This window comes from Eretmochelys imbricata, chromosome 28 (genome assembly GCF_965152235.1).
Source record: "Eretmochelys imbricata isolate rEreImb1 chromosome 28, rEreImb1.hap1, whole genome shotgun sequence".
In the NCBI taxonomy this organism is placed as follows: domain Eukaryota; kingdom Metazoa; phylum Chordata; order Testudines; family Cheloniidae; genus Eretmochelys; species Eretmochelys imbricata.
In genome coordinates, this window is record NC_135599.1 from 6,821,734 (window position 1) to 6,837,771 (window position 16,038).

The 16,038-nt window shown below is 45.6% G+C and overlaps 2 protein-coding genes and 1 pseudogene across 3 annotated transcripts in view; 2 read left to right on the forward strand and 1 right to left on the reverse strand.

The window, feature by feature from the left end:
- LOC144258328 (uncharacterized) overlaps positions 1-16,038 on the reverse strand; it is a 119,256-nt gene that overhangs the window by 49,623 nt on the left and 53,595 nt on the right.
- Positions 1-16,038, forward strand: part of LOC144258256 (uncharacterized) — a 190,458-nt gene that overhangs the window by 8,658 nt on the left and 165,762 nt on the right.
- Positions 734-14,188, forward strand: LOC144258267 (uncharacterized; annotated as a pseudogene). Its single transcript, XR_013344651.1, has 3 exons — positions 734-859; positions 10,778-10,891; positions 11,226-14,188. The product of XR_013344651.1 is annotated as an uncharacterized LOC144258267 (transcript).

Here is a 16,038-nt window from a genome sequence, read left to right on the forward strand (position 1 = left end):
TTCCCCTTCCCTTGGACGATCCTCAGGGGACAGTTTCGTGTCTCCCCTTCCCCACCCTTCTCTGAGCGGCTGCGGAGGTGGACGTGACTGCTCCGGTGCCTTTCCCTATGGGGGGGACACTGATGCTCAACCAGCTGGTCCTGTCCGTGCTCTGAGACCAGCCCCGTGTATCCTGTCCCGGCTCCAGACGTGAGCTCTGGAGTTCTTCTGGCCAGCATTGCGCTGGGTCTCACTGCACAGACGCGAGGGGTTTGGAGGTGGAAACGCCCTAATTTGTGGAACAGGAAACAACACACCTAGCTGGGGTTAGGAAGAAGACCCAGACTCCCAGTGCTGAAGCCCGACCTGACTAACCACCAGCTACTATGAGATATGAAGGGGGCACCCCCAGGTGTGGCATAGGAGACATGTCTCTCCCCTCATATCCAGCTCCTCACAAGGAGGAGGGTGTTGGGCTTCTGACCAGGGAGCTCGCCCTGGACCCTGCTAGGGGCTCCCTCTCCTGTATCTGTCTGTGGCTAGTAGGTGTGTGATGGATCTGCTGGGAGAGAGGAGGGGCTCTCTCTTTGCCCCTCACCCTGGTGTTTCCTGGGTGCTCTGAGTGGTGTGGGGGTGGGACTCTGTTGATAACAAACCATCCAGAGCTTCCATTTGATTGGCTCCTCTCCCCCACGAATAGTGGGGTTGTCACTGGGGCAGCAGGCACTGAGTGTGGGGCTCTTGCTCTTTCAGGGGCCGGTGACCTTTGAGGAGGTGGCTGTGTATTTCACCAGGGAAGAGGGGGTTCTGCTGGACCCCGCTCAGAGAGCCCTCTACAGAGACGTCATGCAGGAGAACTACGAGAATGTGACCTCGCTGGGTAAGGGTTCCTGTCCCCTCGGTTCTTAGAAGGGGAAGTGACTAATTAAGGTTCACATCATCTCTGTAATGTAACCATTACACTGCCCTGATTCAGCATCACCCCACATGCCCGGGGGGACACACACTAGCCCTCTCCCCTCCCCTGCTATCCGACACTGCGGGAACAGAGCACATCAGCAGTTTAGCACATGGTCAAATACCTTCTGGGTTTAAGGTGAAACTGGGGTTAGGGTCCCGCATAGTGAACAGAAGTTTCCAACCCCGGCCTTCACTCCATGCAAACCAGCTCCGACTTACAAAACGATCCCACTCCCTTACCCTCACCTTGAGGATTTCTTCTGAGTCGTTACCTTCACTTGCCCTGCAGATCACTACCATGTATCCCACCAGGGTGCTGGCAATCCTCAGGGCAGGAACTCCCCCTTGTGCACTTTCACTGACACAACCTACAACACTGAGCACTGAAATGGGGCAGGCTCGGTCCCTCAGGGGTCACATGCACCTCTCTGCATACTAGTCACAGCTCTGCCAAGCTGCTCCAACTACTCCCTCCACCGTCCGATTACAGCTACACCTGACCCAGTGCACGCAGCCGGAGGGGATGTGGATAAATGCTGGGATTCCCGTCTGTAGAACACAACACAAACAACGGCATGTTCTTAGTCCTTCCTCGTATCTGTTATAGATTCACAGATTTTAAGGCCAGAATGGATGATTTCGTCATCTGGGCTGATCTCCTGTATCACACAGACTGTAGACTTACTTTCAGTTACTGCTGTACTGAGCTGGACACCTTCTGTTTGACTAAATCATTTTCAGAAAGGCATCCAGTCTTGATGTGAAGTCCTGAACAGATGGAGAATACCCCAGTTCCTTGGAGAACCATTCCCAGTGGCTCCTACCAGCTGAAGGGATGGGAGCAGGGTTAGGGTGGCAATGCAGGAAAGGTGTGTACATTTACTGTTCATTTTCTGGTTTGCAGAGATCTAAGTTTAGCCACCGACCGTACGGTGAAAGGCAGGAGACAGCACTGGGCACCCTTAACTCTGCAGTAAAGTAGTTTCTAGGCATTTAGTTTGCTTCATCTTTTGTAGTGGACGTTTTGCCACTGTAACTGGGTCCACACTCATCCTTTTGCCAGTATAGCTGTGTGTGTGTGTGGTCCTAAACAACAGAGCTATCTTGGCAAAACTTTCAAGAGCAGACCACATCAGAGTCTGCATGTGGATTTTACAGCACTTCAAAATAGTCTCAGCAGGGAAGCGATAGACATACCCCAACCGCTGAGCCCTCTGAGAGTCTCCCTGGAGAGTCCAGCCCCTGTTCCGTTGGACACTCAGATTCACAGATATGCTTGTGGGAGCCGCTCTCCCGCTGACATAGCTACCGCCGCCTGTAGGGGGTTTCATTCTGCCGAGAGGACAGAGCTCTGCCGTTGGCATAGAGAGGCGACATGGGAGACTTACAAGACATAGTCTGAGATGTGTGTAGAGAGAGAACAAGTCATAGTTTAATTAATGAAGTCTAGAGATTCCAGTGATAGCAAGGAGAAGTCTTGGGAAAAAATAGTTACACATCAAGTACAATCAGAGCACTCTGTCTAGATCCTAGACGTACAGACCTTGAGCCTTTCGTATGTCCTACAGCAATGCTCACACAAAGGCCTTGCAGTGTTTTACAGCCGGGCTGGGCTGTGACCTTCTGTTCATGAGACAAATCACACTGCCAGCTTGATGCCATGCTGGAGGATGCAGGGTGTACCTCTGTACAGCCAAATATATCTCCACATGCCATTATCTTACCTCATAAACAGGATCCTTCTCTTTGTTATTTCGTGTAAATTTCCTCTCTTGAAGATGTCACAATTTCTTCATTAGCATTTGGCTCAGTGTACAAACAGGGACATTTCCCCCACCTGTCTGTTCCCATCTGTCTCTTGTCTTATTCTTAGATTGTCAGCTCCATGGGGCAGGAATTGTGTTTTTGTTCTGTGTCTGTAGAACATCCAGCACAGAGGGATGATGGTCAGTGGCTGGGGATATGAGCATTACGGTAATAAAAATAATAAATACCAATCCTTGGGAGGGTCCAGGCATGGGGAGGGAGGGTGTTGGAGAGCAGAGAGGTGCGGGGGAGGTTTGGGGTGAAGAGATCCTGTGAGCTGGGATGTCTGGAGGCAGGGGGAAGGAGATGTACCATGGAGTAGGTCCTATAGGGAGTTGCAATGCAATGGAGGACTGGAAGAAATAAGAAGGAGTTGGTTTCAGTGGGCATGAACCTTTCAGAGCACCCCAACTCACTAAAGTCGTAACCTGTGCAGTAGAACGTCAGAGTTACAAACATTTGGGGAAAGGAGGTTGTTTGTAACTCTGAACAAAACGTTATCGTTCTTCTTTCAAATGTTTACAACCGAACATCGACTTAATACAGCTTTGAAACTTCATTATGCAGAAGAAAAATGCTGCTTTTAATCGTCTTCATTTAAATGAAACATGCACAAAAAGAGTTTCCTTTTCACGTCAAATCTTTTTTTAAAAGTCCCCCCCCTTTTTTAGTAATTTATATTTAACACAGTACAGTTCTGTATTTATTTAATTATGGGGGGGCGGGAGGTCTTTGCTGCCTGATTGGGTACTGTCCGTTCCAAATGCCATGTATGGTTGACCGGTCAGTTCATAACTCTGATGTTTGTAACACTGAGGTTGTAGTGTGTGTAAAAGGTGCCGTGGCAGGCTATGGCTGCACTACTGACAATCTAAGCCAACAGGAGAGAGTTCTCCCATCGACTTAATTACTCCAGGCCCCAGGAGCAGGAGTAGCTATGTTGGAAGGAGAACTCTCCCACTGACATAGTGCTGTCCACACCAACACGTCACTGTAACTTACATCGCCCAGGAAGGTGGTTTACTCACACCCCAGAGTAACATAATTTATGCCAATGTAATCTTCACTGTGTATCTAGCCTAAGATACCAATTAGGGCTGTTAATCGCACCGCTACAGACTAGGGACCGAATGGCTCGGCAGCAGTTCTGCAGAAAAGGACCGAGGGGTGACAGTGGACGAGAAGCTGGATATGAGTCAGCAGTGTGCCCTTGTTGCCAAGAAGGCCAATGGCATTTTGGGATGTATAAGTAGGGGCATTGCCAGCAGATCGAGGGACATGATCGTTCCCCTCTATTTGACTTTGGTGAGGCCTCATCTGGAGTACTGTGTCCAGTTTTGGGCCCCACACTACAAGAAGGATGTGAAAAATTCGAAAGAGTCCAGCGGAGGGCAACAAAAATGATGAGGGGACTGGAACACATGACTTATGAGGAGAGGCTGAGGGAACTGGGGATGTTTAGTCTTCAGAAGAGAAGAATGAGGGGGGATTTGATAGCTGCTTTCAACTACCTGAAAGGGGTTCCAAAGAGGATGGCTCTAGACTGTTCTCAGTGGTAGGAGATGACAGAACAAGGAGTAATGGTCTCAAGTTGCAGTGGGGGAGGTTTAGATTGGATATTAGGAAAAACTTTTTCACTAAGAGGGTGGTGAAACACTGGAATGCGTTACCTAGGGAGGTGGTTGAATCTCCTTCCTTAGAGGTTTTTAAGGTCAGGCTTGACAAAACCCTGGCTGATTTAGTCGGGGATCGGTCCTGCTTTGAGCAGGGGGTTGGACTAGATGACCTCCTGAGGTCCCTTCCAACCCTGATATTCTATGATTCTATGATCGTGATTTATCAGACTGTTAAAAATAATAGAATACCATTTATTTAAGTATTTTTGGATGTTTTCTACATTTTCAAATCTATTGATTTCTATTACAACACAGAATAGGAAGTATACAGTCCTCACTTTATATTTCTCATTACAAATATTTGCACTTTAAAAAACAAAAGTGATAGTATTTTTCAAGTACTGTAGTGCAATCTCTTTATTATGGAAGTTGAACTTACAAATGTAGAATTATGTACAAAAAATAACTGTATTCAAAAATAAAACAATGTAAAACTTTAGAGCCCACAAGTCCACTGAGTCCTATTTCTTGTTCAGCCAAACACTCAGACAAACAAGTTTGTTTACATTTGCAGGAGATAATGCTGCCCGCTTCTTCTTTACAGTGTCACCTGAAAGTGAGAACACACATTTGCATGGCACTGTTGTAGCCAGCATCACAAGATATTTACATGCCAGATGTGCTAAAGATTCATATGTCCCTTCATGCTTCAACCACCGTTCCAGGGGACATGTGTCCATGCTGATGATGGGTTCTGCTTGATAACAATCCAAAGCAGTGCAGACCGATAACATGTTAATTTTCATTATCTGAGTCAGATGCCACCAGCAGAAGGGTGGTTTTTTTTTTTTTTTGGTGGTTCAGGTTCTGTAGTTTCCGCATTTGAGTGTTGCTCTTTGAAGACTTCTGAAAGCATGCTCCACACCTCATCCCTCTCAGATTTTGGAAGGCACTTCATATTCTTAAACCTTGGGTCGAGTGCTGTAGCTATCTTTAGAAATCTCACATTGATACCTTCTTTGCATTTTGTCAAATCTGCAGTAAAAGTGTTCTTAAAATGAACAACGTGCGCTGAGTCATCATCTGAGACTACTATAACATGAAATAAATGGCAGAATGCGGGTAAAACAGAGCCAGAGACATACAAGTCTCCCCCAAGGAGTTCAGTCACAAATTTAATTAGCGCATTATTGTTTTAACGAGCGTCATCTGCATGAAGCATGTCCTCTGGAATGGTGGCCAAAGCATGAAGGGCCATACCAATGTTTAGCATATCTGGCACGTAAATACCTTGCAATGCTGGCTACAAAAGTCCCATGTGAACGCCTTTTCTCACTTTCTGGTGACGTAAATAAGAAGTGAGCAGCATTATCTCCTGTAAATGTAAGCAAACTTGTTTGTCTTAGAGATTGGCTGAACAAGTAGGACTGAGTGGAGTTGTAGGCTCTAAAGCTTTGGTTTTGAGGGCAGTTACAAATGTCGATTTTAAAACACAAAAAAATAGACATTTGTAAATTGCACTTTTACAAGAACGAGCTTGCATGACAGTTCTTATATGAGGTGAATTGAAAAATACTATTATCATGTTTACAGTGCAAATATTTGTCATAAAAATATAAACTGAGTAGTGTACACTTTAATCTGTGTTGTAATAGAAATCAATATATTTGAAAATGTAGAAAAACATTCAAAAATATTAAATTTTAATTGGTATTCTATTAACAGTGTGATTAAAACCGATTAATCGTGATTAATTTTTTTAATCACGATTAATATTTTTGAGTTTATCGTGTGAGTTAACTGCAATTAATCGACAGCCCTAATACCAATAGAAACCTAATGACATCGTATTCATTAATTTTATTGCATGGTGTATGTATGGAGGACAAATTCAATATTACAGACGCTGCAAATGATGTTCTTAAAGTGTGTCTGCCAGCCAGGGTTGAACTTACCTCACCCTAGGCAAAGGCAGGTGGTTCTGCCACCTTGAAGGCATTTTCAAGGGACATTAAAAGACAATGGGAATGCAATTTACATAAAAGAAACCATCAAACTAACAAGGGGCAGATGTAACCACTCAGCATCACGGCAAGGGAGGTTATCGCAGGAACAGACCAAATTCCATTTTAGCAAACACCAGCCGGGGAAGAAACCAGGATTGAACTTCGTTCATCACTAGACTCCAGGTCTCCTTCCTCACAGCTTGAATGCCCTTTACTTTGGAGGGGAACCTTCAGAAAACTCCCTTTCAAAGGTTCACTGAACTATACGAAAGAGAGGCAGGGAATCCCAAGTTATCTTTCATTTAAGAAGACAAAGGAGCCAAGCCCTTTGGACTTTGGGGGAGATATTGAGTAAGGGGGTGATCTGCCCTCTTGCTGGAAAGTAGTATGGTTAGAATTTTACCTTGAACCAAGATTGTAGTTTTGTTAAGTCATCCTAGTCTCCAGAAAGCATTTTTCACTTTCACTTGCTTGTAACCATTTCTGACTTTCTCCTTTACACCTGAACTCACCTTAACGCTTTTGTTATTAAACTTGTTGTAGTCTTAATCTAAATTAATCTGGTGCTGTCTTTGAATTCAAGTGATAGCTAACTCCAGTTGAAGTGATGAGCTGGGCCATTTGTCTCTTTTGAGGAGCAAGCAATCCTTCTTATTCCTCTGAATGATCCAGGAAAAACAGCCATTGCAGAGCACATGATTTTGGGAAAATTCAGATGTTGCTATCTCTTGCCAGGTGTATCCAAGCCTGCTGGAAGCCAGAATGTGCCTGGGGTGTAAGAAGCAGGCTGCTGGAGTCAGAGCTGCTGGTCCAGGGTTATTTATCTCACAGACACTCAGTGCGTCCTTGAATGCTGGCTGGGAACATCCAGACAAGGGAGCTCCAGCAGCAGAACACTGAAAGTCACCCAGGATTACAGATGACACAACTCCTCACTGCTCCGGATTGCACCCCAGAGTGTGAAAATGGCCTAGGTTGGTAGTGAAACATCTTGAGAGACTTGCTCCCCCCACCCCATCTGCAATAGCCACAATCTCTCTTCCTTGCAGGCTCCTTGGATCTTGGGCTCCATCATTCCTGAAGTCACCTGGCCTGATTCTTATTTCTCACATTCTGCTTTTCCAGAGGAAATAGAATATGTTCCTCCTGAATTATAGCGGCTAATTTCCCAGCATTCTCCACACCCAGAGATTTTTATATTCCCTCCCGTTACACCTGACTCACTAGATTCCCTAATGCCGCAGTATGCGCTTTCCTGACATCTAGTACTGCTGAGATCCTGCATTCAGTGATCTCCCTGCCCTTCCTGTTCCTTACTGCACAGAACCCCATCAGCCTATGCTGACTGTTCCCAGACTCCCCAGGACTCTCTTATTGTCTCTGGACCTGTCTGTCAGCAAGAAGCAGTTCCTGGGAGACTTCCTCACTGTCTGGAGTCTTCACTTTCTGAGACATTCATTTACCTTCTGTGTGTTTTAGGAGCCTCTTTGATAATGAGTGTCTGCGACATTACCCAGGGTACACTCTGGACTGTCAAATAGCTGTGTCCCATCAGTTTTCCAACCTGGTATACCTTTCACACTGCTTTGCTGTGAGAACAGCCACTCCTGGCCAGTTAACACACATTGTCCAGCATGTAACTCACTCCCAGCTACACAGTACAGAATGCTACTACTCAGCCACTCGTGAATTACACCACAGGGGAATACCGGCACATTCTCTAGTCCCAGATTTCCCCCCACAAATGTGTGTCTTGCACTCTCCAGCACATTACTAAACGGAACAAAGTCATAGAAAATCTGTCACTTCATCAATGGAAAATAACATGCACCAGGCTTGTTATCCCAAGTGGCATTTCTCATACACTTTAATCCAAACAATAAAGTTGTTTTACCTATTAACTACAGAAGGAAAAGATTTTAAGTGACTACAGTAAGGAGGCATAAAAGTCAGAATTGCTTACAAAAGAAATAAAAGATGAAACGCAAACTAACGTCTAACTTAACAAGCTAAAATAGATGCACAGCAAATGTCTCTTGCTCACCATATGCTGTGACAGGCTGGGTTTCCTTTCAGCCAGGGGCCCCGCCTCCCGAAGTTCAATTCTTCAGGAGTTGTTGATGTCATGAGCAGAGAGAAAAGGGGTGGGAGAGAAAGCGTATCAAGGGTTTTCCCCTCCTCTTTTTATAATTCAGTCATTGGTGCTAGAAACATCTTCAGTTTTCAACTGAGTCATGGTGACAGGCTCCATGTGTTGTCGATGTGAGGTTCAAGTCTTCCCTGTGATAAAATGTAAATATAAGTAAAATCTTTTATCTTTTGTAACGGGGTCAAGCCAGATGGCTACAGGAGAGTGGTGGAAGGCAAGTATATTAGCCCCAGGATAAGCAGGTTCCTTTCCCCCTGGTAACTGAACAGGGGTTACTCCAGGTTAATTAAGACACATGGGGCCAATCAAGGGGCCTGCTAGAACCCATTAAGAGCCTCCCCTCCAGCCAGATATGAGCGCGTGATAGGAGCTGTGGGAGGCAGGTGCGCTACTGGAGAGCTGGGCGGTGCAGAGGCGCCAGGAGGGAAACCCCCTCCCCCCCCACATACAGAGGCGAAAGGCAGGGGAAACCCTGCCCAACAGGGCAAACAGCCCTTCCAGGCACCAGAGGTTTTTGGGGAAGAGAACTCACCAGAGGGGAGAGACTGAACTGGGTATCTGGCCTGTCGTCACCATGCCTGGAGGGGCTACCAAAGATTGAGGCTCCCCTCCCCCTTTCCCTGTCAAGAAGGCTGGGCTTCACCTGTTCAGGCAAGGTGTGGACAATAAACCCAGGGGCGTGGGTGTAACAATGCGGCCTTTGGCAGGACACTACTGAGAGTATCAATTCAGGACAAATCGCTTAGAGCAGGGCAGTCACAGCCCAAGGCTGGGGGTCCTTCACTACTAAAGCACACCAAACCAGCCGAACAGAGAGGACTTTGGTCTCACCCCACTGGCTAACCACAAGTCACACAAGCAATTCCCTTCGACACTCCAGTTTCCCAGTATCCCCACCAGTGCCACTTGTTATGGGGATGAATGGTTATGAAAAACCAATACCCCGGTAAAAGAAAAAAGGTCCTCCAGATCCCAAAGGACCAAGCCCCAGACCCAGGTCAATATACCAGTCAGATCTTGCCCACAAATCACGCTGTTGCCAATCCTTTAGAATCTAAAGGTTTATTCATAAAAGGAAAAAGAGATAGCTAGAATTGGTTAAATGGAATCAAATACATACAACAATTGTAAAATTCTTAGTCAAGGCTTGTTTCAGGCTTAATGGGATTACTGCTGATTTAAACCAATCAAGTCTCTGGAGTACAAACATCCCAGCTTGGATGGGTCGTTCAGTCCTTTGTTCAGAGCTTCAGTTTCAAACACAGTTCCGCCGGAGGTCAGAAGCAGGATTGAAGACAAAATGGAGGGGGTTCCAGGGCCTTTTATACCCTCTGCCATGTGGAAGGATCTTTTTGTTCTTACTGTGGAAAATCACAGCAGCAAGATGGAGTTTGGGGTCACATGGCAAGTCACATGTCCAAGCATGACTCAGTTTGCAGGCAGCAGCCATTGCTCACAATCTACTTTGAACATTCCCAGGAGGGCTCCTCAGATGTGGATTGGAGTCTCCCACGGTCCACTGTCAGTTAAGTGTTTCTTGATTGGGCACTTAATCTGAAGAATTCTTTCTCAAGAAGCTGACCAAATGCTTTATTAATGATACTTAGAATCAAACAGTGAGATACAAGTACATAGCCAATATTTATAACTTCAAATACAAAAATGATACACACATACAGATAGCATAATCATAACCAGGAAATTACAACCTTTTCATAGACACCTCACTTGACCTCCTTTGTACAAGATTTGGTGCAACTATAGGACCTTGGTTGCAACAATGATCTATACGGTCACAGTTCATGTCAATAATGTCACAGTGGGGAAATCCTGAGGGGGAGAGGAATACCCCAGCCTGCCACTAAGAGGAAGCGCGGAACCCACTGAGGAGGAGAAGGAGCTCTGTCACACTTTATATATGCAGTGTTTCTATTTTAACACACAGTTTAACAAGACAAAAGTGTTCAGCGTATTACCGGTTTCCAAATGATACCTGACAAGGCATACTTTGTACAAAATATATCATAATTTTGCAAAAGAGTGAATACAGGGTCACAGACTGTCACAGTGTGTGTCTGTGTGTGTTCCTAGCAGATATGTGTGTATTTCAGTCCCTCTTGAGCAGAGTGTTCTGCATCTTTGAGGAGTTGGCCCTGGGATTTCACTGGTTTACTAAGGACTGGGTTTTAAATTAATATTTATTTTTCATGACAAAGTCATATAAATTCACCTGATCTCCTTGTTTTCTTTCACCTGAACAGGGTTTCCAGTTTCCAAACCTGATGTGATCTCCCAGCTGGAACAAGGGAAAGAGCCATGGGTCCCAGACCTCCAGGATTCAGAGGAAAAAGAGATCCTGAGAGGTCCCTGCACAGGTGAGGAACATTTAACCAACTCAGAATCTGTAAGTGCCTGAGCAAAAAATCTGAGGATACCCTACAAAGAGCTTGAGAGCTCTCAGTTCAGGATTGTCCCCAGCAGGTGTCATATCGTCACAGCAGATATAGCTCAGGGCTTCCTACAGACCCTAACTGACACTTGGCAGTAGCTTCCTTCCTTCTGTCTGAGAATTTGGATGGGATGTGAAGACAGAATTTGGGGGAAGAGTTTAGGGGAATTCAGTTCCTGTTTTTTGACATCTCTCCAGCACTTATTTTGGTATGGTCGTCCCTTTTCCATCCCAGTTTGAGGTTTCTCTCTCTGTTGCAGCAGGTGCTGGGATGGTGAGTGAGAATGAGGAGCAGAATTCTCAGCAGGAAGATCCTGAGCAAGTGGAACCGCATGGAGCATTATTGCAAAGATCCAAAGAGAAAGAGCCCACGATTCATGAGCAGGGAAAAGTCTGTGAGATTCAGCGCAGTCCAGAGAGAGAGCAGGGAAACCAGCCAGAGGAGAAAATGGGAAAAATAATTTACTGTTGGGGAACTCAAAAGGACCTCAAAGAAACCACAGCCCAACAAAAAATCCTCAGAGGAAAGAGAAAATATAGATGCACTGAGTGTGGGGAAAACTTCAGTGAATGTTCAGCCCTCATTGCACATCAGAGAATCCACACGGGAGAGAAACTCTATGAATGCTGTGAGTGTGGGAAAACCTTCAATCGCATCTCACACCTCACTCGACATGAGATAATCCACACAGGAGAGAGACCCTATGAATGCCGTGAGTGTGGGAAAACCTTCACTCTCAGCTCATATCTTACTACACATGAGCGAATGCACAGGGGGGAGAGGCCCTTTCAGTGCTCTCAGTGTGGGAAAAGCTTCACTAGGAGCTCATCCCTTATTAGACATGAGAGAATGCACACGGGAGAGAGACCCTATAAATGCTGTGAGTGTGGGAAAACCTTCACTTCCAGCTCAAACCTTATTCAGCATCAGAGAATCCACACAGGGGAGAGGCCCTATGAATGCGGTCAGTGCGGGAAAGCCTTCAATTGCAGCTCAGAGCTCACTAGACATGAGAGAATCCACACAGGAGAGAGACCCTATGAATGCAGTGAGTGTGGGAAAACCTTCGCTCTCAGGTCAGATCTTACTACTCATGAGAGAATCCACACAGGGGAGAGGCCCTTTCAGTGCTCTCAGTGTGGGAAAACCTTCACTAGGAGCTCAGACCTTACTAGACATGAGAGAATCCATACGGGAGAGAGACCTTATGAATGCTATGAGTGTGGAAAAAGCTTCATTGCAAGCTCAAAACTTATTCAACATCAGAGAATCCACACGGGGGAAAGTCCCTATAAATGCGGTGAGTGTGGGAAAGCCTTCAGTTGCAGTTCAAAGCTCACTAGACATGAGAGAATGCACAGGGGGGAGAGACCTTATGAATGCTGTGAGTGCAGGAAAACCTTCACGCACAGCTCAGATCTTACTACACATGAGAGAATCCACACAGGGGAGCGGCCCTTTCAATGCTCTCAGTGTGGGAAAAGCTTCAGTAGGAGCTCAGATGTTACTAGACATGAGAGAATTCACACGGGTGAGAGACCCTACGAATGCTGTGAGTGTGGGAAAAGCTTCATTTCCACCTCAAACCTTATTAAGCATCAGAGAATCCACACCGGGGAGCGGCCCTATAAATGCGGTGAGTGCGGGAAAGCCTTCAATTGCGGTTCACAGCTCACCAGACATGAGAGAATCCACACAGGGGAGAGACCCCATGAATGCTGAGAGTGAGGAAAAACCTTCACTCACAGCTCAGATCTTACAACATGTGAGAGAATCCACATGGGAGAGACCCCCATGAATGCTATGAGTGTGAAAAGCTTTACTGACAGCTCAAACATTGCTCAACATCAGAATAATCACAGGTGAGAAATCCTATGAATGCTCTGAGTGTGGGAAAACCTTCACTCTCAGCTTACGCCTTACTAGATATTGGAGAATCCACATGGGAGAGAGATCCTATGAGTGTTGTGAATTCGGGAAAACTTTCAATCAAAGCTCATAACTCAGTACTAGGGCTGTCCATTAATCACAGTGAACTCACGTGATTATTCAGTTTTAATCACACTGTTAAACAATAAAATCCCAATTGACATTTATTAAATATTTGTAGATGTCTTTCTATATTTTCAAATATATTGATTTCAGCTACAACACAATACGAAGTGTACAGTGCTCAGTTTATAGTATTTTTCTTACAGATTTCTGCACTGTAAAAATGATAAAACATAGTATTTTTCAGTTCATCTAATACAAGTAACATAGTGCAATCTCTAGCTTGAAATTGCAGCTTACAAATGTAGATTTTTTTTGTTCCATATCTGCACTCAAAACCAAAACAATGTAAAACTTTACAGTCTAGAAGTCCACTCAGTCCTACCTCTTGTTCAGCCAGTCGCTAAGACAAGCAAGCTTGTTTACATTTAAAGGTGATTATGCTGCTTGCTTCTTATGCCCGTCAACTGAATGTGAGAACAGGTGTTCACATGGCACTTTTGTAGCTGGCATTGTAAGGTATTTACATACCAGATACGCTAAACATTTGTGTGCCCCTTCACGCTTCAACCACCACTCCAGAGGACATGCTTCCATGCTGATGACGGTTGTTAAAAAAAAGAGTCACAAATTTAATTAGTGTGTTGTTTTTTTAACGAGCATCATCAGCATGGAAGCATGTCCTCTGGAATGACACTATGGGATTATGACACTGGTCACATTACACTATGGGGGTCATGTGACCAGATCACCGGATACTGGACTCCATCTTGGAATACCAATGTTTTTCCACTGAAAGGCATGGGAACCAAGCTTGGAGACAAATGGTTCCCACCATATGCAAGATATTTAAGGCAGTGGAGTGACATCATCAGGATTCTTCACTGACTCCCTATCCAAAGAGACTCTCGGAAACACCTAAGGAACAAAGACTGAACTGGGGGAGAAGTGCTGGACCCAGACTAGAGGGGTTTCTAGCCTGTGAAAGGAATATATGGGGGTTTTAAGCTGCAAGGAAGGGCAGCTGGCCCCTTAAGAATCTCTGCAACCATCTTAAATCATCATTTAGGGTGAGACTTTGCTACTCATAGCCAATCTTTTTAGTATATTAAGTTTAGATTGTGTTTTGTGTATTTGCTAGGTAATCTCCTTTGATCTGTTTGCTATCCCTTATAACCACTTAAAATCTATCTTCTGTAGTTAATAAACTTGTTTTTGTTTTGTCTAAAATCAGTGCATGGAAGTCATAACTTGGGGCAGAAAGCTGTCCTATATTCCCTCTCCACAGTGAGGGAGGGGGTGAATTTCATGAGCTTATGCTGTACAGTGCTCTGTGGAGCACAAGGTGGTATCATTTTGGGTTTCCCTCCAGGTGGGGGTGCGTGTCTTAGAAAATGAGAGGTGCCTTAACTGTGCCTTCCCATGCAGGGACCAGTTAAAGAACCTGTGTGTATGTACCTGCAGCTGGGTGCGTCCCTCCCTGTATGTGCACTGGTGGAAGTGCAGGGTGAAGCCTGGAGGGCTTGGCAGCTTGTCATAGCGGTACAGAGTGAGTGGAAATCCAGGCTAGTGGGTCAGGGGGTCTCAGTGATACCCCAGTTCCAGGTGGAACCCAGGGGGAACCCATCACAGTGGCACAGTGGAGCAGGATCATATGCACGGCTTGTTGCTCTGAGACACTGGTGGTGATTTTATGTGAGTTTTAAATGTAGAGGCTGAAGATCAGTCAAAGAAGTTACCAGTTATTCTCTGTTTGCTTATTTCGGGCAAGGGAAGTAGGGAGAAAGAAACAGGAAACTGCATGGAAGTGAAACTAGTAAGAAGCTGGAGCGGTACAGACTACCGGCAGAAGAGAGGGGAAAAGAACACAGGAGACATATGGAGTTGCAGTGACTGCAGATTGAAGCAGAGAATGCCAGACAAGAAGCTGCGTACCAAAGGGCCCTGGAACTGCAAGGTAAAGAAATGGAGGAGAAGGAAAAAGAAAGGAAACATGAACTGGACTTGATATACAGGTGGAACCAGAACCCCCTCTCCCACTTCCTGCTCCAGGGAGTCCCACCTCTCCAAAAATCAGTGCTGAGTGAATGGATCAGAGGAGAATGTGATGGGAGAATCTCCTGTCCTAGTTCTGAGTCATCAGATGTAACCTGCTCTGGAATTTCACTTGATACTTTCATTTTCATGTTGTCTACCTCTCTGTGACGTGGGTTTCTATCTTTCCCGAAGGCTGTTTGGTCACACAGCTGGAGATTTGTTTAGTTTGACAGGCTGGAGCTCAGATTTATTGGAGACTTTGAGACAAATGACCATTTGTTAAAGTCATTACCTCTCACATTCGCTTTGCTTTTTCCCCACCTCTCCATGATGACACGGAGAAAGTTCAAGTGCAGTTCTGTCAACAGGAGAGAACTCTCCCATTTACTGGACATGCTAACAAAGAAACAGCCATGATTTAAAATCTCCACTCGGAAATGGTGAACAGCAGCAGACCCCAAACTGTGCAACGAACTGAAGCAAGTGCAGATGATCACAGTGGAGTTCAATTGTTTAAGTCCATGGTTCTCAAACTTCATTGCACCGTGACCCCCTTCTGACAACAAAAATTTCTACATGACCCCTACCCCCTCTGCGGAAACCAAAGTGCGTCAGCCCCAGGTGGCAGGGCAGTAGCCTGAGCTTTGCAGGGGAGATGAAGCTGCAGCCCGAGTCCTGCTGACCGGCGGGGGGACTGAAGCCCTCAAGCTTTGGCTTCAACCCCAGGCAGGGGGGCTTTTCCTTTAGTCCAGGGTCTAACGCCGACCCTGGCGATCCCCTTAAAATGGTTTGAGAACTGCTGGTTTAAGTCAATATTGTCTCAGATGAGCTGAGAAGATAATTCCGCAGTAATTGACTTGGAACTAGGCAAAATGCCCTTATATTTGGTTCCCAGAGCATCTGTAACCCAGGCCCTACAGAAGATCTCTCGTAGCTAATACTATTTTATGGGAGATGCTGCCCTTTACGATGCAGATGTGGAGGAAAGAGACGTGGGTTTTTTTGTTGTTCTTGAATTTACCCTTTGTAGGTGCTACAAACGT